This window comes from Lynx canadensis, chromosome A2 (genome assembly GCF_007474595.2).
Source record: "Lynx canadensis isolate LIC74 chromosome A2, mLynCan4.pri.v2, whole genome shotgun sequence".
Lineage (NCBI taxonomy): Eukaryota > Metazoa > Chordata > Mammalia > Carnivora > Felidae > Lynx > Lynx canadensis.
The window spans coordinates 104,196,438-104,223,784 of record NC_044304.2 but is presented as its reverse complement, the minus strand read 5'-3'; the positions used below and the strand labels follow the sequence as shown (position 1 = coordinate 104,223,784).

Here is a 27,347-nt window from a genome sequence, read left to right as displayed (position 1 = left end):
CTTGAGGATGGCCACAGCTAACTAGAAATACCCTTTGGCATGAAATAGGTAATTCCATCTTATTGGTTTGTTCAGGACAGTACCATTTTCTTAAGGTCATTAATTTTTTTAGGTTTATTTTGAGAGAGAGAGAGTGCACACGTGAGTGAGAACAACCGGGGGAGGGGCAGAGAGAGAGAGAGAGAGAGAAGAGAGGAGAGAGAGAGAAAGAGAGAAAGAATCCCAAGCAGGCCCCATGCTGTCAGCACAGACTCTGACACAGGGCTCAATCCCAGGAACTGTGAGATCATGATGTGAGCTGAAATCAAGAGTAGGATTCTTAACCGACTGAGCCACCCAGGCGCTGCTCTTGAGGTCATTATTAATGCCACCCCTTTGTTCTAATAAGTGTCCTGCTTTGTAGAGCAAGTGGTATGATCACCCTAGGAATGACTGATAAATTTTGAGACAGAGGAGGCAGAATTTGGAACCAAAAGTTTTAAGAGAAGTATTAGCCCCATGAAAATTCTAACAGAAAAATAATGAGAGGAGGATTCACAGTCTCTTAAGAGGTTGTTGAATTTCCCAGTGAAATTCAAGTAATTCTACTTGAGTTTTAATGGAACTTCAGAAGGCTGAAAAATATGAAAACAATCAAGCAGCAGACATTGAGATTGTTTCATATTTGAAAATGTTAGAATACCTTTTTAAGAACTTGAAGAGGGTGTTCATAAATATTTTTGTTCTTTCTACCAGGAGAATAACTTTTGTGCTATATTTGTCATAATTATTTATCAATGATGGACAAGAACATCATAATAAACAAATGGAGGAGTTATGAAACTTAAGTTAAAATTTGTATAAATTTAGAATGGAAGCTAACCTAAATAAGATTGACTTCTAAATTTTGGCCAAAACTCTGAGTTCAGGTCACTTCAAACGTCTGTAGTGCTAGATAAGAACACAGTTGCAAAAGCAATGATCACTCTGTAGGACTGGCATCTACTTTTAACACAAATTATACAGCCATTACATGGAAAAGCTGATCTTTTAAATGCAAGAATATGTCCTATAACTGAATTGTTTTTCTATAATTTAAGCAATAAGTCAACTAAGAAGTTGCTTTCCTGGAGAATGCTATGCCATTTGATGTGTTTGAAATATAATTAGGTTGGATGTTATGCTTAAATCTAAGGTCTGTCACTTTACAATTAGGATAATCTAATACTGTTGATAGGAGTTTTTTTTCCTATAATTGCATTGAGGTTCTCTAATTTGTTGTAAAGGAGAAAGTTGCTATAGCTTTTTAGTAAATTTAAGGCAAGAGGCTATTCTTACTGGTGGTTGTAGTAATCACAGTTTTATTTGGCCTTAAAAAAATCTAGCATAAGATAACCTGATCTGTGGGTTTTGTGTGTGTGTGTGTGTGTGTGTGTGTGTGTGTATTTTGATATATGTTAGTAAAATTATTTTTGTTTGTAAGGAAACCATCTGGATTGAGCCAGTATTCTTTTGCATAGAAATTTCTTGGCCAAGAGTAGGGTTTTATAAAGAATTTGCTTTTTCAAAGGGAGAATTAGCACAAGACTCTGATGAAATTTAAATAAGCCTAGTTTACTTACCACTTCATGAGATGTGATATAAATTTCCCACTGAGTGTTAGCTATTACCTCTAATGGCAATATAAGAAAAAAAAAAAAACACACAGCCCTTTCACTTTACCATAGGTAGCCAGGTGCCTTAAAACCTCATGGCAGTCACTTATTCAAGGTGGTCAATAAAAGCCACTATGGATGGAAAGGACACCTTTCAGTCAATTAGACAGGAGTTGAATTATTAACCCAACAGATACCTCTCTCCCTTACATTATCCTTTGTTTGCTTCTTCAACTCTGCTTTTATCTCCTCTGTCAGACTTTATCGTCATGTGACTTCATTGATTTCACTTTCCTCTGGTTCCCGTCCTACTTCTCAGGCCGTGGATCATTTAACTATTACTGGCTAACAATCACCTCAAAACTTACTGGCTGAAAATAAAACCAATTAGGATTTCTCGTGATTCTGGGAAGTTCCAGTTCAGGTTTCACCTGGGCTCATTTATGGAGGTGTAGCTATGACTGGAAGGTCCAAGATGGCCTCCCTCACATATTTTACAGTTGGTGCTGTGTACTAAGGTACACTTGTGCTTCTCCACATGGGCTCTCATCCTTCAATAAGCTAGACCAGCTTTCTTACGTGGTGGTTTTATGGCACTGCTCTGAGAAGACAAAAACAAGCTGGCAGCCTCTTGAACTGCACGTTGTCACTTCTGCCACATTCTCTTGGTCAAAGCTAGTTGCAATGACAACTCAGATTTAATGGGTAGGGAAATAGACTCTTCTCCCAGTAAGAGACATTACACAGAATTATGGCCAAAAAATTAATTTACAGTAGTCTACCCTGTGGGTCACAATTGTTTTCAATCCCTCCATGTGCAAAGTACACCCCCTCCTAACCCAGGAACACCAAAATTTTCCTGCAGTTATATCATTCACTCTCTCATGATCTGCATCTGACTCACAAATAGATGAGTTTTGTCAGATACAGCAGTTGAGTGTGGCTATTCTTTATTTGATTGATTGATTGATTGATTGATTGTATATTTACTTTGAGCTCTTATTTTCAGAGGAGCTGGGGTTTTTCTCTCTCACCAGGAAACTTGTCATAAATTCTCTTCTGTGCACCTCAAAATAATTTATTGCCCTTTAATCATAGATTTTTTAAGAAGGAAAAAAGAAAATAAATTATACAATGTAATATATATGTATATATAACAGTCTTATATATATAAGTCATGTATAGTATTGTTTGATGAACTCAGAATTCTAGAACTTGCCATCTTAAACAGAATTGTAGTTTGTATTTTCCACATAGTACCATACTACATATACACTAAAATACATTATTTTTGGATAATAGGATTAGAGTATTTTTAAAATGTTTTTGGTAAAGGTTTAAGTGCTTTTGTCCCTAACTTGTATATTTCCAATCCTTTCTGTTTTCTAAAAAGTATTTTATTGTGATGCTTAAGTTTTCTTCTGACTAGTTAAATCCTGTATCCAGGAACCTTGTTTTGAGTTTACAAACTTCTTTTGATTATTGTGGGGTTTTTTTGTTTGTTTCTTTCATTTCTTTTTTTTTAATTTTTTAAATGTTTATTTATTATTGAGAGACAGAGAGACACAGAGAGTGAGCAGGGGAGGGTAGAGAAGGGGGAAACACAGAATCTGAATTAGGCTCCAAGCTCTCAGCTGTCAGCACAGAGCCCGATGCAGGGCTTGAACTCACAAACTTGAGATCATGACCTGAGCTGAAGTTGGTCGCCCAACCAACTGAGCCACCAAGGCGCCCCTTGTTTCTTTCATTTCTTTTTCTTTCTTTCTTTTTTTTTTCTTTTTGAAAATAATATTATCCTACAGAATCTTTCAGTTTAGCTGAACGTCTGCAGAAATTTTTATGGTGTCAAAACATAGAAAATAGGACCTTCATGTTGAAAGATATTTTAATTTCTGGACACAATGCAAATTTGAATCATTCGGGTAATTTATTTTCAAAAAAGGGCCCTTTTTCCCTTAACCAAAAGTATACATGTTTTTTTAAGATTTCATTCTATACTAATATGTTGCTTTGTACAAAGTGATTTCTGAAAAAATGGTTCCCTTTAAGGTAGTGGGCTCATGTTACTTATCACAAAGAACCTGATTTCATATTGAAACGAATTCTGTTGTTTCTAGGGTGTGGCTAGTCTTTAATCAAGGCCTGTTAACGAGAAAGACAAGATATCTCCCACTAATTCTCTCCACACATACAACATATAATGATGTAACAAAGACCAAAAATCAGAATAGATTTCTCCCACTCAAAAATGAGAAAAATAGGAAGGGTTCAGCAGTGTCTCGTCTTTATCAGTTCTGAAATCCAGAGTATCCTCCCTTTACCAGGGACAGGGAAAATTCCTTGATCTCAGCCTACTTCTGTTCTCTGAAAGTAGTTCCTTAGTCCATTATTCTCCTTGGCTTTTTGTTCTTCACTCTGGGTTCTTCTTTTTTTTTTTTTTTTTTTTTTTCAACGTTTATTTATTTTTGGGACAGAGAGAGACAGAGCATGAACGGGGGAGGGGCAGAGAGGAGGGAGACACAGAATCGGAAACAGGCTCCAGGCTCCGAGCCATCAGCCCAGAGCCCGACGCGGGGCTCGAACTCACGGACCGCGAGATCGTGACCTGGCTGAAGTCGGACGCTTAACCGACTGCGCCACCCAGGCGCCCCTCTGGGTTCTTCTTTACAACAAATTTCCGTAGATGTCTTTCCCTTTTTACAAGAAATGGCTTGTATTTGTAGTTAGGGAGCTGTCTGAATCTGCCTCCCGCCCATATACATCACAGAGCCCAGGGGCCTTTCTTTCATTTTGAACTGTTTCAGTTTCTCTAAGACCAAGTTGGCAGTGTTTTTTAGCAATACAACACTTAATGTTTGGGTTTCTTATGGATCTCATTAGAGATCACTCTGTACCCCAAAAGCAATATCCATAATTTATATAATTTGTTTTTGAGAAAAGCCTGTCTTTACTTTGGACCATGTATGAGGCTGCTGTGGAAAATGCCTTTAAGATTATTAGAAGCCCTTTTATCTGACTGAGAGAATCTTCTAGGAATCACTTAACTATTTCTGAGGTATTATCAAAGAATTTTTAGCTACATCCTTAGATTGATTTTTACCTTAGGCCATTTATTACTCTGAAAATCTTCTGCCAGAGAACGAAGGGTGAGAAACCATTCTATTTTCCATTTCAACACATCAAGGCATTATCTAAATTCTACTTGCACACTCTTACCTCTCTTTCGTTTATTTCTGTCCCTATAGCATCTCATCCTCAAGAGGAAAAATTGAATTGACATTTTTAACATTTTTCCTGAAAATATCCTTATCTGTATCCACAGGTTCTTTAGATACATTTTCTATTTTGTAAGTTTTCATAAGTAACTGTTTTCCCAACTTTTCCATCAATATGTAATATGAGATTCTTTCTCCAGCCTCCATTAAATGTCATCTCCCCTCCTTTCATCTTTTACCCACCACAAGTCTCACAGTCATCCCTCCATGTTTTAGGTTTTTGTTCAAGTGACACCCCATTTCTAGGTACTAAGTTCTATGCCAGATATGTATGCTGTGTAACAAACCACTCTAAACTTAATGATTAAAAGTTTTTTTTTTTTTTTTTTCTCAATTCTGTTGGTTGGCTGGGCAGTTTTGAGATCACTGGTGCAGCTGCATTCAGCCAGAGAGCAGGTGTGACTGGGATGTCCATGTTGGCCTCATTAATTTCAATGAAGTTACCATGTTTTTCCTCCATATATCCGTTCATAGTCCAGTAGACTACACTGGCTTATTTTCAAGGTCATCTTAGGACATTGTTCCAAAAAGGCAAAACAGATGAATGATCTCTTCATGTCTGGGTTCTGGAACAATCAAAAGGTTACTTAGACCACATTCTTAGGTCACAGCAAGTTGCAAGGCCAGCCAGATTCAAGGGATAGTAGAATCAGTTATACCTTTTGATGGGAGGTACTCATCAGAATTTGTAGATGTATTTAATCTACACAGGCTACTTGTTCTGTTTCCTATATGCTATATAGATTTTTTTCTTTGCTTCTTAAGTGTTAACATTCCCTTTCAACCTTCTGCTATAGAACTGCACCTGGAAACCTCAACTGCATCCTGCTGACATTTCAAAATCACCATGTAACAAAGCCAGACTCATCATCTTTCCTCCAAAGTTAGTTTTTCCAGTGTTTCTCACCTCATTCATAGCCCCACAGTCCTGTTAGAGTGACATTTGTGAAGAGAAGTGGAAAAGTAAGTCCTTTGAGAATCTGGGAATATAATATTCTTTCCAGAAGGAACACCAAATGCAAGATCCTGAGGTAGGAACTGCCTTTGAATCTGGGGAACAACAGGGCAGCCAGTGTGGTTGGAGAAGAGTGAATCACGGGAAGAATAATCTGGATGAGGTCAGAGAGTTTATGAAGAAGTGAGACCATCTAGGGTCTTTGTCTTTTACTCTAAGATGAGAATCCATTGAAGGGTTTGAGCTGACAAGTGACCATAAGTTACTTGTTTTTAAAGAGGTAACTCATGTTGTTTTGCATAAGATTTTCCTTATTCTGGAATTGTAGGTCTACCACCATAAATCCTGTCTTTATTTTGTCATTTGGCTGCTTAAAATCTTTTGTTGACTTTCTGTTTGCTGCTTTTCTACATAAAGTTCAAAGTCATTTGGGAGTCACGGAATGTCTCCCCAATTTCATCCAGCCCTTTTAGCAATTACCTTTTCTTTCCTTCTGTTTATTATACCATTATACATTTTACAGAATTTGATTATTTACACTTTACTGTTGCCTACTATCCTCTGTATACTTTACTATGGGGCAAGGATCATGCCTAATTTAGCTTTGTATACCTATTTCTTAGTGCTGTGTTTCACATAACAGATTGTCAGTAAGTCTCTGATTCATGGCAGATTTCTTGCTTTCTTTTATCCCTAAATGTCACATCTTTTCAGAAAATGACTCTCAGTTTCTCCTTAAGTAAATTTTTGTTATTGCTCTCACTGCAAATTCAAACTTTGCCTACCAGATGTCAGACAAAGTATGACACCAAATTGCACACTCTATTACCATCTCAATATGGCTTCAAATTCTATTACGCTGAAGTCCCAGAACACCAGAGCAAAACAGCTACTGCATTTGCATAAAAAGAAAAAAAATAAATAGAATGTTCATAAAATCCTATAATCTGGAGGATTCTTCTCACAGTATTTTATCATTAGACTGTTATTGTTGAGATTCAATTTTCTGGAGCCCAGTCATTGAAACAGTGAGTATAGGTTCAGATGCTAACTTTGCCACTCTTTTTGGCAAGTTACTTAAATCCCCTGTGACTAAGTTTCCTCATCTGTGAAATACAAATAGTACAATTACCTACTCATATTGTTGTAGAGTAAACATGAGTTAATAGATGTTAAGCAGTAAGAACTGTGCCTGACACATGATAAAAACTGTTTTAAGTATTTGCTGTTATGATCATTCATCTCAGATGACTTCAATAGTGAAAAAGTTAACGAAGCACAAAGATTGTTCTTTTTTCTTTGTTTGGCTAAGGATAGGAATTTTATTACTTACCTATACCGATTAAATGATTCACAGTCTATTTTCATAATATCCTCACTAAATAAGTATACTTATTTTCACAGCACATGTTTGTATGTATCTATATTGCCTTACAGAAATATGTGCCTATTTATTCTTCTAGATATCAGAAAATAATAAGTATATAATAGTAAATTCCATAATAGAAAAACATATCACCAGTTTCACTTGTTAAATTCCATAATTGAAAATCTTTTACCTGTTTCTTAGATCAAGGAAATATATCTCTGAATTGATGTTTCTTTTTTCCACTTGACACATACTATTGATTCAAACTTGTATTGAGCTAGTAATGTCTTGTGACAAGAGCTAAGATTATTTCAGTTTGATGAAAGTTTGAAAATTAATTCTTGTGACAATTTACTATTAATTTTAAAGTAGATTATAAGTGTGCATTTTTATTAGTATGGTGTAAGAATTGCACTAAATATGTCATGCAAAGAAAATTATAGTCTTTCTTTCCTTAGCAAGATAACAAGTTACTGACTATAGTCAGAAATTGGACTTACATAAAATCGGACAATAGTTTCATGGAATGGCAATTAAATATAATGAGAAAAGAAATTTGTAGTAATCTTTGAACTTCAAAACCACTGATACTTATCACTGCATTACATGGGAGCTGGAAAATATATCTTCCCCCCACCCCCAAATCACCAAAACTCCACACTAGGAAGTAAAAGAGGAGATGCCACTTAGCTGTGATCCTCAATCTGAGATTTATTATTTCAGGGGTACCTGTTGTTGAAACAGAGAATGAAGTATGAAAAGCCATAACATACAGTGCTTTTTCTTAACTTTCAATTTCGCCAATAGGCTGGATGGGATAAAGAAGTTTAAGCAAATCAGTAAAATATTTAAATCTTTGATCTTATATCTTAAAATTTTACAACTTTGATCGAAAGAAATTGCTAAATTGGTATAAAATCTTAAGACATAGGTTAATCACGTGTTACTTGCCTCCTCAACATTCATTCATTCTCTTCGATCATCAGCTGTGCCTCTGATTTTTCTTTGAGGAATTCATCCATCCCCTAAACCTATTCATAAGGCTTGCTAGGATTATTCCCATCTCCCAAAGCTGTATCCCATCTACCCGGATGTAATGATAGTTTTAAGGCTGAACGTATGACCCAATCTGGGCTAGCAAGAAAGAAAACACCCAAGAACTTGTGCAGAAATAACTGAAACACTGGAGCAGTCCAGCATCACTACCTAACGTTGATCACCTAAAAGGTAGAAGAAGCAGAGATGGAGGTGTTTATTGGTGTCTTTTGAGCTATTGAATCTGTCCTCACCTGAGCCATTTTTAATATTTACCAAAGACATCTTTTTAAGGCAGTAAAGTCTCTTTGTTATTTTTATCCCCAAAGAGATCTAACTGATACAGAAGGAGACTAGAAAGTCCCTGCTTTGGCTGAGTGGCTCCCTGGGTTGTACTCCCAGAGGCATCCAGAATTCACCACTAAACAAGTTTCACTCTCCATTTCCTTATGAAATGTCTATGAAAATATTTGCAAAATCCCTAGATATATTTAAAAAGGGTGTAATGAAGCTTTCTCACATGAATTGATTTCTACGGGTTCTCAGTTGAAAGAATGCAGGGTGACATTCTGGTGGAGGAAGAGAAAATTTTTTGTCTGTGCAGAGCACTTGATGTTAGATTAAGAAAACATTTGGTCCTTAACAAAGCACAAGTAGGCCAACAGGAATGTTGGGAGTGTCTACAGTGCCTCCACCACCGTTGTTGTTTCTTCTTTGTTTGGACACTACTGTTACAAAATCTTTTTTTAATTCCTATTCTCTTCTACCTTTTTTTTCTTTAGTTGAGTAGTAAAACATTTTTAATTGACTTACAGCTGATACAATGTACGTTAGTTTCAGGTATACAACATAGCGCTTCTGTAACTCTGTTTGTGCTTCTATACTCACTACCACCATCTGTCAACAAACAACACTGTTAACAATACCATTCGCTGTATTCTCATGCTGCACCATTTATCCCCATAACTTAATTCCTTCCATAACTAGAGTCCTGTATCGCCTACTCCCCTTCACCATCTTATCCATCCCCCACTATGCTTCCCTCTGGCAACCATCAGTTTGTTCTATTTATGGATACATTTCTGTTTGTGTGTTTGCTTGCTTGTTTTGTTTCTTTGGGGTTTTTTTTTAGATTCTTTATATCCATGAGTCATATTTATTTTTCTTTCTTTGGCTCATATCACTTAGCTTATACCCTCTCGGTCCATCCATGTTATTGCAAATGGCAAGATTTTCATCTTTTTAATAGCGTGAGTAATATTCTAGTGTGTGTGTGTGTGTGTGTGTGTGTGTGTGTGTGTGTCAATAATACCTTCTTGATCCCTTCATCTATTGATGGATACTCTAGTGCTTCCATATCTTGGCTATTGTGAATAATACTGCAATATGTATATGGGCACATATGTATTTTGAAATTAGTGTTTTCAGTTTTGGGCGGGGGGGGGGGTGGTAAATACCCAGTAGTGGAATTACTGCATCATATGGTAGTCCTGTTTTAAAATTTTTGAGCATTCTCCTTTCTGTTTTCCACAGTGACAGCACCAATTTGTGTTTCCACCAACAATGCACAAAGTTTGCCTTTTCTCCACATCCTAAGCAACACATGTTATTTCTTCTCTTTTTGATACTAGCCATGCTAACAAGTGTAAGGTGATAGATCATTGTGGTTTTGATTTGAATTTCTCTGGTAATTAGTGATGAGCATTTTTTCAGGTATCTCTTGGTCATCTATATGTCTTCTTTAGAAACATGTATTTTTAGATCCTCTTGTCCACTTTTAATTGGAATCTTTGTATTGGGGATGTTAAGTTTCATAAGTTCTTTATATATTTTGGATATTAACCCCTAATCAGTTATATTATTTGCAAATATCTCTTCCTATTCAGTAGGTTGCCTTGTTAGTTTGTTGATGGTTTCCTTCACTGTGTGAAAGCTTTTTTTTTGTGTCATCCCAGTAGTTTATTTTTGCTTTCATTTCTCTTGCCTGAGGAGACTATCTAGAAAAATACTGCTAAGGTCAACATCTAAGACATTACTGCCTATGTTTTCTTTAAGGAGTTTTATGGCTTTAAGTCTCACATTTAAGTGTTTAATCCATTTTTAGTTTATTTTGTGTATGGTGTAATAAAGTGGCCCAGTTTCATTCTTTTGCATGTCGCTGTCCAGTTTTCCCAACACCATTTGTTGAAGGGACATTTTCCCAGTGTATACTTTTGACTTCTTTGTTGAAGATTAATTGGGCATATAATCATGGGTTTATTTCCGGACTTTCTGTTCTTCTCCACTGATTTATATGTCTGTTTTGTTCTAGTACCATATTGTTTTGACTGCTGTAGCTTTGTAATATATCTTGAAATTTGGGATTGTGATACTTCAGTTTTGTTCTTCTTTTTCAAGATTGTTTTGGCTATAGGGTCTTTTGTGGCACCATACAAATTTTAGGATTACTTTCTAGTTCTGTGAAAAATGCTATTGACATTGGTTTTGGTAAGGATTGCATTGAATCTGTAGATTGCTTTGGACAATATGGACATTTAAACAGTATTAATTTTTTGAATCCTTGGGTATGATGTATATTTCCAGTTGTTTGTGTCATCTTCAGTTTCTTTTATCAGTGTTTTTTAGTTTGCAGAGTACAGGTGTTCATCTCCATGGTTAAGTTTATTCCTTAGTATTTTACTCTTTTTGTTGCATTTATAAATGGGATTATTTTCTCATCTAACTTTTGACATTGCAGGAAATTGTTGCTGAGATCGTGATAGAAATGACATGATGTCACAAAATGTCTTCGTGATTTTTTAACTTAAGATTCCAAAGTGCCAACTTTGATTCAGAGCTACATCAGGATTTTTAAGTGAGAAATTTATGCCTTATGAATATTTAGTCTGGGCTTTTCTAGGAGCTATAACCGAGGAAATGGCTGTATTTGATGAGAGAGCTGGAACCCTCTAGAGAAGTTCTGATCTCATAAACAACAGTTTGACTTGGTTTGAACATAGATTTTCATGTCTGCCACCTGGATCGATCCATTCATTCCTTTCACAACATTTACTGTATCTGCTCCCTTTCAGGCATTGTAGTATATGCTGGTGATAGTCATATTAATAATGGCAGCTAGCTGGAGATGGGAAAATGTGTAATCAAATTGTTTAAACAATGCAATAATTTTTAAACTAGAAATATATTCAGGTGCTCACTTTGGCAGCACATATGCTAAAATTGAAATATATTGAGGGTGCTAAGGGGCAGAGCAGGTAGAGTTTACTTTCTACCTTGGAGGGTCACTGAAGGCTTTAGAAAAAAGATGACTTATGTGTTAACTCAAAGGATAAATAAAGATTCTGAAGAAGGTCAGTATATTTTCAGTTCAGAGCAGCCTTACAGGAACATAGAAGTGTGAAGAAACTTAAGATATCTGGGAGCTGTAAACATTTGTACTTTTCACTGCAGAATTTGTATTCAGAAAGTTGGAGGAGATGAGTCTCTGTGGATGGTACAAAACATGAAAGAAGCTTAAAGAGACTCTGTTTCATCCATTGGAATTAAAAGTGTTCTGCTAGGGAAGTGGTATAATCAGATCATTTAGAAATAGAACTCTAACTACAGAAGGGAGGAAGGAAAGGTGAGACGGACACTCTTGTTCTTTTTAAACTAATCCAAAATTTTGTTTGTCTATAAAATAAAATTTGATCTAAGCATAACCCTGCAAATTTTACTGCCATGAAATTTGTTTTTAATCAGTGATGTTGATGTTCTCTTGTTCCCCTGTCACACATTAAATTTAGAAAGTGGGGGGGGGGCGCCTGGGTGGCGCAGTCGGTTGAGCGTCCGACTTCAGCCGGTCACGATCTCGCGGTCCGTGAGTTCGAGCCCCGCGTCAGGCTCTGGGCTGACGGCTCGGAGCCTGGAGCCTGCTTCTGATTCTGTGTCTCCCTCTCTCTCTGCCCCTCCCCGTTCATGCTCTGTCTCTCTCTGTCCCCAAAATAAATAAAAAACGTTGAAAAAAAATTAAAAAAAAAAAAAAAAGTGGGGAAATATATCCATATGTTGTAGAATTTATGTTTTATGTGAAGGACTTTTTACGGGCTGTCATAATGCTAATGAAAGAAGGAATGTTCCAAATGAGTATAATCTAGCAAGTGAATGAATAAAGAAGTTATATGAATATTTTTTTTTAAAGACCCCTGATAATGTACCTATAAGAATATCTTTCATAATTATTGGGGAAATCCCTATTTGAGCTTAACACATACACTCTTCTGACATCTACATAAGAGTATGAAAGATTGATATAATATTGGTGAAAGCTGTAATTTCAGAATATATTTTATGTGTCAGGAATACTTGAAACAATAATAGTATAATTATATTAATTCTGTTACTTACACATAGTAAGTTTCTTAAGCTTCCTATTGCTAAAGTTGATCTATGACATTATTAAAAATGGTTACAATTTGATAGTTCTTATCTTTTTTTTTAAAAAAGTTATTTTTGTATATTTTCATTTGACATGCACACAATGTCATTTCTTAGCAGGTCGATTTAAATTAAGTAACTTTACTGTTGTTTAGATGGCATGCATTCTGTTTACATGGCTATTTAGATGGCTGTATTCTGGCATGATCTACTGACTGCAGTTAAGGGAAAATAAAAATACAGTTGCATGTGAGTCATAAAAGAATCCTTTACCATTGTTCACAGAGTAATATCCTCTTGTTCTAATTTGGTAAAAGCATTTTAAAATGGATTTACTGATGGTTTAAAGTGTAGCTTTTGTCAATAGAAAGACTAAATGCGAAAAACACAATAATGTGTCTGAGGAACGTGTCTTGTATCCCCAGAAAATGGAAGTGTATATCTCCCACTAAAATTAAGAAAGGCAAGACTGGTTCCCTACTGTTTTATAAAAATACTTCCATAGTCTTTTAGTTAAATTCAGGAAAAAGAACATTTCTTTTTTTGAAGTCTTCTTCTATAAAATTATTTCATGTTGATTTAGAGTATGCATTAACCATACATTCCGAATCAAATATATTTGATTTCTTTATACATTCACCCTTCCTCATAGAAGAGAATGGCAATAATTGTTTTGCCGTAGAGTGGTTCCTGTTATTATGATATGTAAAAGGAGGAAAATAGAGTTCTGGGGCCATTCAGAGAACCCTAGAGAGCTCAGACTGTATGGAACTGTGTTTCTGGCTGGGTAGGTGCGTGTAACATTAAGATTTTAAATGCTTTCACAACAAATCACCTTTCTACTTACCTTAAATACGCATTTATCTTGTAAAGTTCCTACATCCGGTCAAAGAGTATTCATCTTAACTAAATTAGGTTCAGCTTAAGTTTCAATGAAACACTCAAAAGGGTTATTCTAAATGAGTGGGGTTCCTGCCTTTTGTAAACAGTACATGTCGTATCTGCTGCAGCTGAGCAGTCAAGACCAGAAGCCCTCTTGTACTAGGAATGGACAACATGGCACAAGAGTAGGAGCCCCATCTCCTTCTGGGAACTTGTGGAGCCAGACTGTCATTTATCTACAATATAAGTTGCAAGATGCCTCTCTGGAGTCCTCCACCACACAGGCTTTCAGCTCATTAGGGGTAGGTTATGATCACCACCACAAAACCAGGAACCAATCTATGTAAACACCGCAATGAAAAGATGCCAATGGGTGAGACAATATCTATCTTCCCCTATGTGTCAAGTCAGTAAAACAGCACCCAGGTCCCATGAAATAAAACTCATACGCAGAACTATTATGATATTTGGAATGTTGTTTAACAGTGCATCCCATAAACCTCAAAATAGGTTTGTCTATGTCACTTCTAGTAATCTGTTCTAAGGAACTGATACCCACAGTGTGGATTCTTAAAGAAAAATTGTCTACAACATTTACTAAAGAAGTAAGCAATCCAGAAGACCTAAAAGGACTGCAAGAAAGAGTAGAGAATGATACAGATCTCTTTGTGTAAATAAAATGTATTAGTTTTACTAATCCCTATGTAGTAGGACTATGCAGTATGTTCTGGTCTGTTGATCTTCCTGTGTATTATTTTTATCTATTCCATTCTTTTACCAGGACTAGACTAGTTTTTTTTTTTTTCTATACTTTGATCATTTAAACATTCAGGAAAGCCATTCTTCCTTCCCTTTCCTAAACTTTTAAAAATTCACTGATTAGTCATTTTCCAAAATGGAAATTCACCTTTTTTATAATATTTTGACTGGGATTCTGGAAATCTTGAATGAATTTAGGAAAAACTGATTTCTTTATCATGTCTTTCCACTCCATCCAGAAACTTGGTGTATTCCTCCATTAGTTTTCAAGTTTGTCTTTATTTTTCCTGGTAGAGATTTGAGTTTTGTTACATAGAACAAAAATACTCTCAAAGGAAGAGATGGAGTTGTATGATTATTGCTATTACTTTCATTTCATACTGCCTATGTCTCTCACTTTCTAAAAGCAAAAGTCAATATAGTAAAGACTTAAGCCATATTTTTTAGAGACCAAGGATCTTTGGGAACTTTCCAATCACCAAAGTGCAAAATCAACACACAGCTAAAAATGATGTGTTACGTATTTTCAAATCTTAAGAAAGTATCTTTATGTTAAAATTTGCATTACTATATGAGTGCCATTTTTCTGTAACTTTTCTTTGTAATTTGGGCAATTTCTTTGTAATTTTCTCTGTGATCTGGGTTTGTCCACCATAATAAACCTTTTATTTCCTTGGCTTTCACATTCTACAGAAATATATAAAGTATCTTAATAGACCTAGTGCAGATTATCCTAAAAGAGACAGTGAATGTTTAACAAAAGAAAAATACAGTTAACCCTTGAATGACACTTTTGACCCTTGAATGACACAGTTGACCCTTGAACAACATGGGTTTGAACTGAGCAGGTTATGTGAGGATTTTTCAATAAATGTACTGGAAAATTTGTTAGAGATTTGCAGATAAATTAGCCTAGAAGTACCAAAAATGGTAAACAAAAGTTAGGTATTTTGTAAGAATACAGTGTGTAATACATATACAAAATATATGTTGAACAATGTTTTTTATTGGTAAGGCTCCTTTCTGGTCAACAGTAGGATATTAGTGGTTAAGTTTTGGGGGAGTCAAAAGTTATGTGCAGATTTTCAACTTTGCAGGAGGTCAGTACCCCTAAAGCCTGTGTTGTTCAAGGCTCAGCAGTATTGTGTGTACATCTTGATAGTTTTGACTAAATGTGTGCTATACATTGTTATTTTTGTTTTCCAAGTACTTACATTTTATGGTGAAAACCAGACAAACATTATCCCAATAAGTATCTTCCCATAAGAAAAGTGAAAGCAATAGGCTGATAAAATTTTAAAGAACCCTTATCTTATTGTTTTCACAGCCTTGATGTGGTTCTTATATCAGTATTGTAGCATTGAACTGATCACTATTTTATTTTATCTTATAATAATTTATAATGATGCAACATGCCGTAATAGGAATAAAATTATTCTTTAACTGTCAACAAGAAGTTTTATCTCAGATTGTCTGATATGGTAGTAACCAAAAATTAAACAATCCAAGAAAAAAGAAGAAAAAGCCCATAGATAAATGAGGAAAATACTAGAAAACCGTATATAAGTGTTAAGTGTGTATCTATAAATGTAAGAGTATGTGGAAGAAAACTGGGGTAAATCAATGTGATGAAATGAAGTGTATATTTTTACTATACTCTGACATTTAAGAAAGAAAAAGTAGTGATTTCTATAGTTCCTATTTAGGGAAAGTGACCATACTTCAACTGGCATTTGCCTAGTGGCCTGTGGGGAAACATGCACTTTTGAAAGGAAATGGGAAAGCAGGTTTTGAGTCTTGAACTTCTAAATCGTAACAATATTGTCTTAGGAATACCAGGGGATTTTGAATGTCCTCACTCTGGCAAATAGTGCCATTTCCTTACCATTCTCTTTCAACTGAATTTTCCCTGGCAATATCATGGAAGACTCTATTATCAAAATCTTATGAAGTCCTAATTCTTGTTCCCTAATTTCAGTCACACCTTACCTGGATTCAGGAGCTAAAGAGCTTAGAAATTCTAAAGTTTCAGGACTAACCCTCAGAAATCTAACACAATCCTACATCAGAAGGATTATAGAATTCTTTTGGAAAATAATGATTAGATGTAAAGTTTTTTCCCTGGAATATATATTGTAACTTCTCTATACAGTTGCCTTTCATTATTTTTTTTCTTTTACATATCACTAGTGTATATTGAAGGCACTATCGCAAAACCCATGTTCAAGTTATTGTAAATATGCATTAAATTAGTGTAATATCTCCTTTATAAAATTGGAGGGAGAAATTTACTTGTTTTAAAATCAAGGACAATTTTACATCTCCTGAAAACTCTGGATGAATTCTGTAATTAATCCCCCTTTGTGTGGACTGCTAAAAAAGATTATGAAGAACCTATAGCCAATGTATGGGGTTTCATATACACAAACATTTCTATTAACCTCATTTCTCTAGGTGTGTCTCTCTCTACTTTCTAAATAAATTTCCCATTTTTAAAAAAATTACCATTAGCTAACTCTTAGGTGATGTAAATCACATTAAAATTGGAGGGAGAACAAGAACACAAAAATAATGTATTGAATTTCCCATTTCTAGACATCTGCCTTAAAATTCTTAAAGTAAACCACTCAGAGGGTAGTGACTGCCTATACCTACTATGTGGCAATCCGCTTTTCCTTCCACATCCCAGTCATCTGAAAGCAAAGTCATACAATAAAAGCATTGAGCTATGCAAACTTTTAAGAATGTGGCTCTATCTCACTGTCCTGAGCTTATAACTTCAGTGTCTCTAGAGAGTTCTATCTCAGAAATCACAGTTGCCAGTTAGTTAGCAAATGAATTTTTCAGAGTAGTGAATACATCTACACAGTTTTATGAAAATATGAGGCTATGCATATGTAGTTGGCATGTTTAGCTCCTTAAATGTCAAAGAGAATAAAAGGTGACCTAGATGACATTTTGTGATTGGAAAGTATTATAATGGCACAGCTCAGGTTGGTACTTTTTCTTTATTTGTCTTTGTGTATATGTGTGTAGGGGTGTGTTATGATTTATGAAATGGTTGAGTGTGTAGTGTGTGTTCCTTAAGTGAATCACCAATCATGATTGGTGATTGCTTCTGAAAATTCCCTAATAAAAGTACAGAAATTCTAAATGGTTACATATTAGAGAGCAGTACTTGCGGGCTTTTTAGAAAGAAATAGTAGTCATCATCACTACAAATTCCTTTAAAAACTTAAGTGTATTTGAAGACTGGTGGTCTACATATTGATTCCCCTGCATCCATGACTAAAATTGATTTTCCCCTCCCATTTGAGATCTTTGCCTGTCATCACACTTGCTTTTTTCTTGTGCCAAATCACATTTGATTGGATTATTCAACAGAAGACAGCTTACGTTGTTGAGGAAATCAATAGTTGAAGCAAAATCAATATGTTCACTGAAATTATAGACTTTTCAGGACTACCTTCAGAAATGAAACCTGGACTGGTTCAGGTTCTAGTCAGACTGTACCAGACCCTGAAGATCTTTTACAACTGTAACATGTTTTAGCAACCAAATAATATTCATCAAGTCTATTCCTAAAAACATTATGTAACTCATATGTAAACATATCAGTCACAAACATTTTCAAGTACTTCTTATATGCCAGATATGCAAAGGCATATATGTGGTTCTTACTCCAAAGAACTTTACATACCAGTGGCATATATGGAATATCTACTTAAAAGGTAATTGACAATAAAAGGACATAATTAATTTTCTGTCACACTATCAATAATGATGGAAGTAACATCTACCACTTATGTTAACAACTGTATCTTACCAGATTCTTTACACTGTGTTCTGCTTATAACATTCCTTTGTAATTTTATAAAAGCTCTCCAAAGAGTTAGTATTAACTCCATTTTGCAGATAAGTCATAAGTTAAGATTGTGCAGTTGGAAAAGAGTTTAAAATTCAGCTTCATTTGACTCTAATGTGTGCACTCTCTCAAGCACCACATTGCATTCCCATAGATGTTACAGATTTTTCCGAGGGAAGTTGCGATTGCCTACAGTCATGAAGATTTGACAGAGATGGTACAAGTGATTTAGCATTTTGTGGTATGAAGCATTCAAAACAGTTGAGAGAAGGAAGAAAGGGTTTTTAAGTTGGTGGTTACAGGCCAAAAAGAGGAGGAGCTCCTGCATCCTGAAGAATTGAATATATTGATAGGTACCAAGCGAAAATTCATCTGAAAGTAGTTTGGAAATAAATTTGAAGGGAGAGTCGATTAACATAAATCATAGAAGGTCTTGTATGCCACCTAATGGCTTAGAATTAATTCTTGAGTGTACCAGACTTCCTGGAAGCTTTTGGGGAAAAGTATAATACTATCAAATGGTATATTAAGACTACTATATGGGGCACCTGGGTGGCTCACTTGGTTGAGCAACTTGATTTCAGCTCAGGGTCATGATCCCAGGGTTGTGGGGTTGAGTCCTTTGTCCGGCTCTGTGCTGAGCATAGGGCCTGCCTTAAGATTCTCTCTCTCTCCCTCTGCCCCTCTCCCCGACTTGCACTCTCTCTCTAAAATAAAAAAAATTAAAAATTAAAAAGAGACCTCTGTATTAACTGACTGGACTACAGGATAGAAGCAATGCATGAGCATCTGGAAGTAAAGGAAAGAATTAGAAATGTTTTAAACTAGTCCAAAGATATGGGGCTAAGTTTCACAACATTCATGCATGGGAACTAAGAGTATGGTGAGAGATATTTTTAAGAACTGATCAGGTTTTTGAGACTGAATGATTCAATGAAGTTGATGCAATATTGTCTTCAAGATTTCAGGCCTGAGTAACTCGAAAAACTATGTTACCATGAAGACATTTATCTAAATTTATGGGAGCAAATGACTGAGAAAAGGCTGATTTAGATGAATTTGTTTTATGTGTGAGATATTGGCAGTACAAACAAGTTGAAAACAACCAGCAAATGATGAATACAGGATAGAATATCAAAAGAGATGTCAGGAAACAAAATATGGCTTGTCAAATGTATGTAGATATATAAAGCCACCAGACTAGATCAGATCTCTCAATAAATAAAGTATGGATAAAGCCAAATATAATTCTAGTCTGAGTTACTATTATATGCCAAGTGTACCATAGAAAATTCTAAAGGTAGTAATACATTTCCGTTTTATAGAAAAGTGAACTGAGACTTAGGTTAAGCATCTTACTAAAGTCATCCTTACCAGCACTTCTACTACTGGTGATGGAAGAGTAATAATTAGGACTAGTGATACTTTAAAAAAAAAAAACAATTAGGCAGGAAAAGTATGTTTATAGAATATATGAAAGCACTGGGGGAGCCAACAAGGCATTAAAGAATTACAGTCAAAGATCTGAGAGAAGAATGGCCAAAATAGAAGTTTGATAGTTGGATAGTTTTAGCTGTGTGGGTATCTGCACCTCCAGAAGGCAGTAGCTGAGAAGATTTGCAGAACTTTTAATAGTCTCATCATGCTGTGGAGACAAAAATTAGAATTCAGGGCCACTAAACAAGGAGGGTCTTAGTAAATTCATCTGTCTTTGGTTGGGACCCTCACCACGCCATTTATGATAGCTCTACCCTATGATAAATAAAAAGAATAAATTAAAAAATAGACCAATACGCAAAGAGTCTGAAGGCCACTTCAGTTATGAAAATGGGATTAAGTTGTCCAGCACTGCAAGACGTAAGTACATAAATATTATATAAGATTTTAATAGACCATTGTCAATAACCGGTAGAACAATCACTCAAAAATCAGTAAAGATAACAAAGATTTGAAAAACACGATTAACAAATTTGAACTAAAAGCATACTACATCCAACAATTACAGAGTACTCTTCTCAAAAATGTGATATCTTTAAGTATTAGGAGACATAAAACAAGTCTCAGTGTATTTAAAAGATTTCAAATCTTCTGGATTATGTTTTCTAATCATAGTACTATGAAGCTAGAGATGAGTATAAAAAAGATTAATTCTTCATGTGTGCGGAAACTAAGAAATCATTTTCCAAGTAACACACAGAAAAAGTCAAAATGAAAAGTAGATTATATTTTGAATGGGTTTATAATGTAAACGCTATCTGTCAAACTTTATGAGATTCAGCTAAAGCCATGTGTAGAGAGAACTTTATAGTCATAAAGGCATATGTTTAAAAATAATACTGAAACAAAATCAGTGAGTTAAGTATCCTTCCCATGCACTTAAATAAAATAGAAATATAAACTCAAATAATAGGAAGGAAAAAATTTTAAAGAGCAAAAATTTTCATGAAGAAAAGAATAAACTGGATAGGATAAATGAACAAAACTCGGTTTTTCTAAATCTATGCAGAGACAAATGAAGAAAAAGAAATGATAGCACATAATACTAGTTTCAGAATGAAAGAGGGGGCATCATTACAGATCCTAGGCATCACACAATAGTAAAAAGGATATGATAAACAATTTCATGCTGATAGATTTTAAAATTTAGATGAACAGATTCCCCAAAAAATATAACTCACTCAAACTCTATCCAAAATACCCAGATGGCTTTACTGGTAAATACTGCCAAGATATTAAGGAAAAAACATTGCTAATCTTATAAAAATTTTTGAGAGAATGATGAACATTTCCAAACTTATTTAATGGTACCAAACATAGTATTAATACCAAAGTTAAAGCCAAAAATAGATTCCAAAATTATACACAAAACCCTAAATAAGATTAGCGAATAATATCCAATTACACATAAAAAGGATAATACATAGTAACTATATGTCTTTTCCAGGATTGTGAAATCCATTTATCATTCAAAAATTAAACAGTTGATTCAACTAATTAACACAGCAGAAAAAAAAAAATGTCTCAGTAGACTCAGGAAAGATATCTATTTGATCAAATTTAACTTTCATTCATGTTTTAAAAAAACCCTGTAACAATCTAGTCATGAAAGGAAACATCTTTAGCTTCATAAGTATATGATAAAAATACAAAACATACATCATATATAATGGTGAAATATTAAAGCTTTCCCTCATATAAACAATGGAGAAGGATGTACATTATCACCATTCCCATTATCAAATTAAATTGATTTGCACATTTAACATATCTAGCAACTATAAGATTGTAATAAAAATTATAATGTATTATTTAGTCACTCTTCAGTAGGAAATCTAGAGCTTGTCTAAAATTCATATGGACATTCAAAGGCCAGGAATAAGCAATGCACTCTGGAAACAAAGATGGAAAAACATGCTATATCAGAGAACAAGACATAGTTGTCTTGGGACAACATACGCAATTAGGCCACTTGAACAGAATACACGGTCCAGAAAGAGAAAAACGTATTTATGGGTACAATGCATGATAAAGTTAGCAAAACATAGGGAAAAACATTTTTTAAAGCCTATATATTCAGTTTTATATATACTTTTTTTTTTAATGTTTATTTGAGAGAGACAGTGCAAGTGGGGGAAGGGCAGAGAGAGAGGGTGAGAGAGAGAATCCCAAGCAAGCTGTGCACCATCAGCAAAGAGCCTGATGCAGTGCTCGAACCCATGAACTGTGAGATCATGACCTGAGCCGAAATTACGAGTCACACGCTTACCTGACTGAGCCACCCAGGTGTCCCCCCAATTTTTTCAATAAATGATAACAGGTCAAAGGGATAACAGTAAGAAAAAAAAAAGAAACTTGATCCTTCTCACATGCAATAGAAGTAAATCAATTCCAAATCAAAATATAAAACATAAAACAATAAAGTTTCTAATCTGGAAGATAATGTAGGAAATTATCTTTATTAACTGATATAGAGAAACTTGTCCTTAACAGCATATAAAGATTCATAAACTAGTGCCAATAGATGCTATTAATCAAAACATGATCATAGAAACACAAGGAAAAGAATGAGAGAACATATTTGCTGACAAAGCTTTTGTATTCAGAATATATAAAGAACTGCTACAATTCAGTAGGAAAAACAGAATCATGCCAGTAGAAAAAAGAAGTCAGGAGACTTGAACAGATTTTTTGAAAATATAATTTATTGTCAAATTGGTTTCCATACAACACACAGTGCTCATCCCAACAAGTGCCCTCCTCCATGCCCATCACCCACTTTCCCCTCTCCTTCACCTCCCATCAGCCCTCAAGCCTTGTTCTCAAGCCTTAAGAGTCTCTTTTAAAAGAGACACCCTAAGCCAATAAATATATTAAAACTTACTCTTATTAGTAACTGGGAAATGCCAGTTAAAACTAACATCCTATACTACCAAACAGTCACACAGAAGAGCTAAAATTAAAGTTAGACAATACCAGGGCACCTAGGTGGCTCAGTCACTTAAGCATCCAACTCTTGATATTGGCTCAGGTCGTGATCTCATGGTAGTGTCATAGAGCCCCAATTTGGGCTCCATGCTGATTGTGGAGCCTGGTTAGGATTCTCTCTCTTTCCTCCCCCGCTCGTGCTCTCTCTCAAAATAAATATATTTTTTTAAAAGTTAGAGAATACCAAGAGTTAGTGAAGATACAGAGCAAAAGAGTTCTGAAATACAGTTGGAGAAAAGTGACAGTTTTCCCATCACCTAGGCAAAAAGAATACATTCCTCACTGGTGACTTAGGAAACCCACAGCTAAGTATATACCAAAAAGAAATGTATGCATAAATTCACAATAATATGTAAAGAATGTTAAAAACTTATGACTTTCAAAACCAGGCAAAACTAAAAGACTGAGTTAAAAATAACACTAGTGGGTACTTTTAAGGAGGAAGGGAGGGGAAATAGTTGGAAAGGTCATGACATGGTACAGGTTCTTCAGGGCTGCTGGCAAAGTTCTATTTTGTGATCTGAGGGATGACTATCCAGGTGTTTGCTTTGTGATAACTATTGAGCCATACATTTTTGAGAATGTTATATGTATGTTTCAATAGAAATATAAGTAAAACCATAATATGAAAAACAAAAAAAATATTCTAGCTGGAAAATGAAAGTAAAAGATTCAAATTCAGGTCTACCTAACTTCAAAGCCTTTGAATGATTTATCCTCATTCAGGAGAACAGATAAAAGTATTAACCCTGGTATGTATTCAGATTTGGTATACAGAGTTGTCAGGAAGCCTATTTTAATGAACAGTGAAAATGGAAACATCATAAAATACTGTGACTGAAACATCTTCCTCCATCCTCTCCTATTCTTAACTCTGATTTCATTTATAGTGCTACAAAGTTGCTTATGATTGCAAATGAGTTCACTTTATTCCGTGGACTAGACTATATTTCTAGAAACCAAGTCATATACACTTGGCTTTTTTTTTTTTGAGAGAGAGCACGTGAAGTGTGTGTGAGCCGGGAGGAGTGGAGGGAGAATGAATTCTAAGCAGTCTCCATGCTCAGCCCACAACCTGAGCACTTACGGCTTAATGAGGGGCTTGTGGGGCTCAATCCAATGACCCTGGGGTCATGACCTGAACAAAAATCATGAGTCGGATGCTCAACCGACTGGGCCACCCTGGTGCCCCTGTATTTGGCTTTTAATTTTCCACAACATGTAGTTCTCAGTGCATAGCACAGATATGGCAAATATTTCTTGTGTAATACAGTTTCGGAAAAAAATATCTGATACATGCTTGTGTGGTTGTTTTCTACTTTCTCTTCCTTGCTTCTACAAGGATAATTAACTGATTTCACTTTGTCAGGAAAAGAATATCTTATCCTCTTCACTAATGTGACCATTGTACCTAGAATGGTGCCAGCACGCTCAGGAGTGCAGCTTGGTCCCAACCAAATCATTTAGTCATAAATACACTGTTGTGCTTCTCCATCAACTTAGAATACACTCTCTTAGCAATCTCTTTCCTTTGGAATTCTACTCCTTCTCACAAGCCAAGACAATCTCCAGAGTTTCCTTTACTCTTCCCAGTCAGAGCCAAATGCTTTCCCCCTGTCTTCCAGTAGTGATTTCTTTGTACCTCTATCGTGACTTGCATGACACTTAGGTGGGTATTTGTCTGCCTCTCCAGCTTAAACTGTAAGAAGGTAGATTAAAAACAAAAGGCAAACAGGACCTAGCATTTTTAAATAGCTGTGTTCTAGATTCTGAGCAGAGTGACACTTTGGCTCCGAGAAGTTAGATGTCGTGGCCAAGGTGACACATCTAGCAATCAGGCTTTTATTTATACACAGGTCCTTGTGTTCCGAAGTCATTTCTCTTTTCACTTCTCCGTGCTGCCTCCAGAGCACTCTGTCCTATCCATCTGGGTGGAAAGTATGCAGATTAGCATATAGAAAATATATCTGTCAGTTTTCATAAAGCATCAGAAAAATAAACCAACTACAAGATTTTCTTCTATGTATTTCATTCTATGCATCTTTAAAATGTGCTTTATAGAAAGCATTTATGAAGTTATGTTTCAAATAGTGTCGTCGTTGACAGCTCAGATCAATAGAATTCCCTTAAAATGGACTTGAGATAAAATGGCAATCAAAAGCTCACTCCAAAATATTTTAATATGTTGAGACTTTCTTCTTTTTCTCTTACTTGATTCCCTGTCCTTTTTTTTTTTTTTTTTTTTTTTTTTTTTTTTACTTTATAGCCTGTACTTGTTATATTCCATGCATCTATTTTTAATGACATAGCTGTTTCAGGAAGGAAAACATTCTTTTTACTATCTCAGTATAAGTAGATGTTGATATGTGGTTTTCTGCCTATTTTAATTATATGGAAATATGTCTACCTTGTCCTGCTCAAACTATTGACTCTATGAATGTGACAGATGATGTTACATTTTACATTTAAAAATAATCATTCGGATGGGGAAAAAATAATATTGCTTTCTCTCTTTTATCCCTTGGCATCACGTAAAGTCTTCATGAGACCATGACTATAATTCTGATAGATAACAGTAATATAAATAAAGATGCTTATGCCCTCCTCTTACCAGAGTGCTGAGATTACAGAACATTTGGTACCATATCCAAAGATTCAATTTCATTATAAACATACATGGTGTCTCCTAATGAATTACTTAAATGTATCCTGATTTTCAACTAAAAATTCATGTGTAATCTTTCCAATATGCTACTTAAATTCTGCTTGCTTATCTCTCCTGTAAAGAGTGGTTATTATGTAGAGATTTATATTGTCAGTAAATATCCTTTTCTTGAGAAAAAGAAAAAAAAAGTTTTGCAGATAATTAAGAATTTAAAACCAAAATATTATTTTTAGCATTTTTACCCTGAAGCCAGACATTGGCCTTAGCACCTAGCCAAAGTCATTTTTGCACACCAGCAAGGTCACCTGGCTTGTGGAAGCTTCTTTTTACAGGAAGGTGGGGATGGGCAGCTATATTACATCAGCAAAGTACAATTGAGTAATTTTTCTTCTGGCAGAGCTAACAAATCCCCAATAGGTCATCTGGAGTCATGAATCAATTCTCACAGAGTCATTTCTAGGGTACAGGAACAATATTGAGGCTTAATCAACTACTTTACTTATCTTGATTCTACCTTTCAATTTCAAGAAATGAGTCTATGCATTAGTTTAAAATTTATTTTATGAGTATATTTTATGTATGTATGTATGTATGTATTTTAGGAGTGAAATTACCATAACTCTTGGGTTTGAATTTATTTTCAGTAAGTTTACTAAATAACTAATTAGATATTAGACTTTACTGTAGCTAGATTACAGCTTAAAATAAAAATGCGAAGATATAGTAGCTCTTAGAAATCTTTAATTTAGGAAGGAGAATTGACAAATAACTTTTTTTAAAAATGACCACAACCAAAATTTCTTATATTTATATAGTTTAAGCAGTTTCCATCCATTGCTTACTCACTAACAGTATATTCTAAATCATGACTGATTCTGCTACTTGAAGTATTTTGATAGGCTTTTTTTTTCAACGTTTATTTTTATTTTGGGACAGAGAGAGACAGAGCATGAACGGGGGAGGGGCAGAGAGAGAGGGAGACACAGAATCGGAAACAGGCTCCAGGCTCTGCGCCATCAGCCCAGAGCCTGACGCGAGGCTCGAACTCACGGACCGTGAGATCGTGACCTGGCTGAAGTCGGACGCTTAACCGACTGCGCCACACAGGCGCCCCTTTGATAGGCTTTTAATGACATTTGGTCAGTCACAGTTCTCAAGATCCGGCTCAGCCAAAGCAATATTGCTTCTTTCTTCTCAGCAACTTGTCAAAGTCTCTCCTTGGATCCAGGATGCTATGCATACAAATCATTGCCAGAGGTGTACTGGAAAGACTACTGAAATGTAAATAAAGAGACCTGAATTCTAGTCCTTACTCTGGTACTTACTGTAAAACACTGGACAAATCTTTTCTCTCATCCCGAATTCAGTTTATTAATCTCTAAAACCAAAATATATATATATGGATAAGATCCCTAATGGTCATAACAGTAACTCAGTACGTGGTAATGAATCCAGCTAAATGCAATGGCGTTTTGTTGCTTTCATGATCAGTAGATAATGGGTGAAATTTTATTAAGAAGGTACATCATATTTGATGATATTTATGCTAATTTATGACTTAAACTGTCTGCCTTGAACATTTACAAGATCAGAGAGGAATTGTCTTCTTTCAGCTAAAAGATAGAAATGCACAGTGTGTAAAGTCAAATAGAAATTGTCAGAGGTCAACTAGAGATACATCATAAATAACAGGTAGTAAAATAAGGTCAACTTGCCGTCATCATTTCCTGTGATTATTCACTGCCAATCATGGTGGAATTATGAATATTAAGTTAAAACAGTGCATGCCCAGCAACTAACCGTAATGTTCTAAGGCCAGCTGGGGCTGATCCAGAGTAAATTCCAGCAAGTAAATTCCATTGTTAGAACAGGGACTAAAATTATGACAACATTTTTCCATTTTCAATTGAAATATTTTAATATTTGTAATATTAAAGTAATTTTAATATTAAAATACTTTTATTTTTATTTATCTAAAAATAATTTTTAGTATTAAAAGTTTTAATG

The 27,347-nt window shown here is 35.1% G+C and overlaps 1 protein-coding gene across 1 annotated transcript in view; it reads left to right on the top strand.

Moving 5' to 3' along the window:
- Nucleotides 1-27,347, top strand: part of THSD7A (thrombospondin type 1 domain containing 7A) — a 258,940-nt gene that overhangs the window by 96,728 nt on the left and 134,865 nt on the right. The window lies entirely within an intron of this gene.